At 33.8% G+C, this 5,124-nt stretch overlaps 1 long non-coding RNA gene across 1 annotated transcript; it reads left to right on the top strand.

Moving 5' to 3' along the window:
* Positions 1-2,222: 2,222 nt before the first annotated feature.
* Positions 2,223-2,723, top strand: LOC109583693 (uncharacterized). Its single transcript, XR_002185669.1, has 3 exons — positions 2,223-2,240; positions 2,484-2,550; positions 2,607-2,723. It is a non-coding gene; the product is annotated as an uncharacterized LOC109583693 (long non-coding RNA).
* The last annotated feature ends 2,401 nt before the right edge of the window (positions 2,724-5,124 follow it).

Raw genomic sequence — 5,124 nt, 5'->3', positions numbered from 1 at the left:
AATAATGCTTTAAATAAGCCTTGCCCCCAAAAAAGAAAAGTTGATGTAGACAGTAGTACTGACAATAGTGCTTTGGTATTGCATCGCTCAAAAAAAGATGATAAATTAATTGTTTCAATTAATTTGAAAGACCTAACAACCAAATTTAATGTCAAAGATGATGATAGTTGTAGTAGTCTCATTGTATCTATAAAACTCTCAAACATTAAATGTAAACCGAAAGATGATAAAACAAAGTGTGTTGTAAAAAGTGACGATTGTAGTAGTAGTCTCATTGTATCTATAAAACTCTCAAGCATTAAATTAAAGACAAGTAATCCAAAAAAAGATGATGTTGTCATCTTTACTTATGAAGAGCCTCCCAACCCAGATAATGTAAGGAGGAGACAAAGGGATTATGTTTATTACCCTGCTAATGAAGAAGTTCAAAGAAGGTGGTGTGAGATATTGGACCTTAAGTTTGTAGCAGCTACTAGAACCTTACCTGGTAGTCCAACAACACCACTGTCAGATGAAAGAGTTCCTAATAGTACTCTTGATGTCCCTGGTGATGGGAACTGTTTATTTTATGCCCTTTCATATCTCATTACTGGGTCCATTTCTCAGCATTATGAATTACGTAGAGCAATTGTTAGTAATATGCCAAACTTTGAAGAAGAATTGTTTAATTGTACATTAAGTGCAACCAGATATTCAAGCATATATGATTACATAAATAAGTCAAAAATGTATAGATATTATGTGTGGGCCACTGACACAGAGATTATTACACTAACAGCATTATTAGGTATAACCATATATTCAAATTCACTCACTCCTACTTTTGTTGGCTGGGCTAGATATGGAACCCAGGAGTTGTATGGCATTCCTTGTGATACTACTACACCTGCTTTGTATTTGAAGCATGTTGGTACTAATCATTTCCAAGCAGTTAAGTCTATTAATATTTCTTAAAGCATCGATTGTGGATGGAAAGTGGGTATGGTGAATGGGAGGTCCATCATCTTTAAAACATTGGTTGTTTAATGTGACTTTTATTTCACTGCATGTGCAATGTGAGTGTGTGTGAAAACCAGTGGTGCATATCCACCCATTATTGCTCAGTATAAAGTGATCAAACTGCATTCAGGATGTGAGATTAATCAATGTATACAGTGAATATTGAGTACTTGTGGCTATAATGGACAGGGAGAGGGTGTGAAAGAGGTTTACTGTTCATTAGAGTTTAGCATTGATTCAATTTTGTGTGACTATCATTTATGTAGGACACAGGGTTAGGAAGGGAGGAAGCTGTCATTATCAATTCCCGATCTTGTTTGTGGCTTGTACTACATGTTTATAACAAATATCAGGTGCTTATGGATCAAGGGCGCTGCTGACAAATTTTGAAGGACAAGAAAAATTTAGAGTAACAATAAAAGTTCTCATTATACATGTAGTATCATTCAAACAGTGATTTGGTACATATATTAATGATCATCATACATGTCAGTGCTGCCATCAATGCTGTGCGCATTACATATATGTAAATGCTTGCCAGCTGATGTTGCGCATAATGCTGCCATCAATGCTGTGCGCATTATTAAGTTAATGCCTGCCGGCTGATGTTGCGCATTTGAATGATGCTGCCATCAATGCTGTGCGCATATTAAATGCTTGCCAGCTGATGTTGCGCGTCTTTTGTTGATGATTGTTGTAAATATGTGCATGTTCACATTAACAAAAAAATATTGTTGTGAGTACATATGTAATATAATGGAGTTACAAGGAATACAAAAGTTCCATGTGATTGTTAATAAAGTTTGTTCACCATTACTGTTTGTACTATTGTTATTATTAGCCCACGTGTTTACATTGCTTGCATTTGATGTGTTTATGTTACTATGCTTTACAGGTAATGACAGCTAGAAAGGATTTGATGATTCAGCAATATTTTCATTGCTTGATATTGTAATGTGCAATAATAATTAAAGGCAGTTCTTGATTTTGATTGTTGTAACTAAATTTATTTCATTATTAAATGGAACTTAATGTTTTATTGTAGGTCCTTGATGAGTACTTTTATCACACTGCAGGAGGTGCCTGCATAGGTTTTACATTACTGTAGTCTAAGGAATGGAATATGTAGTAAGATTAAATATTGTGAGATTCCAAAGTATCTTATGTATTTTGTTATAGGGTATGATTCAAGGTTACATCTATATTTGTTTGATGGGTAAGTCATTATAAGCATGGCCACAGTAAGTACTCTCACTATAAGTTATTGTTTGCCAGCGTATCTTTCGTTGATGATTGTTAGTTTATTATAATAATATTACGTGCATGCATGTTCTCATTAACAAACAACAATTGTTTGCACATTGGAAAGTATTCATGTGTTCTATATTTATATGAATTTGCTCAATGCAAGTCTCATAAAAAATCTTAATTCAGTATAGAATTAGTAAGCAAATTAAAAGATGTTTGTCTTTATTTTTTTGTAGATTATGAATGACAACACTGTGCATGTTCATGTACGTAATCAATATGTCCACGTTAATGGCTACTTAGGTATTATTTATTTCTTAAATCATGCATTATGATAATAATGTGTATTTTTCTTTTAGGAATATTAATAGAAACTAAAGCATTGGAGCATTTTTGTCTTGTCAAACACTGTGCATTGCTAATGTATTTTAATTTTGGCTTAACGCTGGTGCATTTTTTATTGACATTTTGATTATTTTATAATTATGTCTACATCTATTATTACGATAAAGTTATGATACATGTAGTTAATAAAAGTTATAATTTTTTGTTCCAACTTGGGGTCTTGGCCTCCTTCCCCTACCCCTGCCCCTGCCAGGTCTACTTGGTAGATTGAGATACTATTATGGAATATAATTTAATACATCATAGTAAAGACTTACAATTTGTCTATTGACAGCCCTCAATTGGGCAATAATGAGCTGCCTTTGCTGGTGCAGCAATGGCAATGCTGGGGCAGGAGGGACTGCTGGAGCCCCTGCAGGAGAGACTACAGGTGCACCTGCAGGAGGGACTGCTGGAGCCCCTCCAGGAGGGACAACGGGTGCACCTCCAAGAGGGACTCCCAGAGCCGCTCCAGGAAGGACTACGGGTGCACCTCCAAGAGGGACTGGCGGAGCCCCTCCAGAAGGGATTGCCGGAGCTCCTCCAGGAGGGATTGCTGGAGCCCCTCCAGGAGGGATTGCCGGAGCTCCTCCAGGAGGGATTGCCGGATCTCCTCCAGGAGGCAGAATGAGATCTTCCTCTCTCCTATCCGGATCTGGGCTTGGTGACCTACTCATACTATGAAAAAGATACATACAAGTATATATAGTGTATAAGCTAGAGGTTGGATAAACTGACTTTTTGCTTGCAAAGTACGAATAACAAATATTGAAAAGTAGTCTGATGCCTGATTGCAAATTGACTAAGGTCTAAACTTTAAAGTAAGGACTGTACTGCTCAGTGACAAACTTGACAAAGTGCAGTTGAGCAGGAAATCAGGCATGGTTATTAAAGATTATTAACCAAAACAGGATATTACGTCACATAAATAATTAGTTATTAGCTATGAATTTCATTATTATTTCAAATTTTCAAGTTTCTAGATGTGGTATGTTTATTTTGTGTATGCACAAGTAGCCAAAAATTAATATCATGCAGAAGTTTTATTAAATATTCTGTAATGGATTTTTAAACCTAGTTAATTAATATCAATAAAGATAATACTGATATAAATATAACAATAATTAACAAATTGAATAAAAAGTATGGAAACAAGTAAATAAAAAAATTTCTATAAATAAGAAAAAGTAGGGTTGTTAAAAAATAAAAGAAACAAGGGGGTTGAGTTCAATCATAATAATAATTATTAATTCAATTAATAATATTAAAAGTTAATTAATAAAAAATAATTATTCTAAAAAATAATACATAAATTTCAACCCTACTTTGCAGCATTTAATGAAGGATTACAGATTCCTTTAACATGACAAAGTTTAATGAAAGAATGACAACCCAACTGCTTAGTTCCAGCCTACGCAAGTGTGCGAGTTGGCCCTACTGACAATTCCTAACAATGTAGCATAATCAGATCAAAATTTTAAAAATGTATATATACTAAAGACATGCATCCATGCTTTTACTTTTAAAATCAAACTAACAAGTATGCATTAATATTTTAATTTTATTAATTTTTATGGTAATGCATCACAAAAATTAAAGAATGCAATAGCAAACTAATCATCCGTAGTTTAGAATTTTCACTTGTGATGACAGTAATTTATTCAATCAATGCTAGGTAAAAATTCTGATTTTTAATTATCAGAATACTTAATTTACATCATACTCATAGCAATGTATTAAGGCAATCACTAAGAACAGAGGCATAAATAATTTAAATTCCTTAATTTGTATTGTAGTCTGAATATTAGCATATTCTGCAAAGTAGGGTTGAAATTTATGTATTATTTTTTAGAATAATTATTTTTTATTAATTAACTTTTATTATTATTAATTGAATTAATAATTATTATTATGATTGAACTCAACCCCCTTGTTTCTCTTATTTTTTGACAACCCTACTTTTTATTATTTATAGAAATTTTTTTATTTACTTGTACATAGTAACCTAAGAAGTGGATTGCACTTGCCTTAATTGGAGTGGCGTTTCATAATAAGCAGACTATATTTCAGAAGGCTCAGTCTCACATATCAACTGTGTTTGGCCAGTTTTATTAACTTACAGCTAACTTGTAGTAAATAACTAATTTTAATGACTTTTGATCTGCCCACTTGCCTCACTATATTAGCCACTGCTTTTGACATCTTCCTAGGCCTTTTTCTTAGCTCTCATACATAAGGATGCAAATATGTCTCTAACAGACAACTTGGACAAAGTTAAAGGTTTAGTCAGCAGACTTTCTGACTTAACAACAAATATTAAAGACTTAAGAAAGAAGGACCAAGCTCAACGTGAGTTGAAGAAGGTTGAAAATCACCGTAGCCGTTCTAGAAGTCCCCACTCCAGGTCTAAGGAGTGGGCAGGACAACATTCTTGGGAGCCCGTACCAACAAAACTGAATCATACTCATCGGAGGACAAGGAAGATTTAAGCAA

The sequence above is a fragment of the Amphimedon queenslandica genome, unplaced genomic scaffold (assembly GCF_000090795.2).
Source record: "Amphimedon queenslandica unplaced genomic scaffold, v1.1 AMPQUscaffold_13517, whole genome shotgun sequence".
Classification (NCBI taxonomy): domain Eukaryota; kingdom Metazoa; phylum Porifera; class Demospongiae; order Haplosclerida; family Niphatidae; genus Amphimedon; species Amphimedon queenslandica.
Note: the sequence above shows the minus strand (reverse complement) of the source record. Positions and strands in the feature narration are given on the sequence as shown.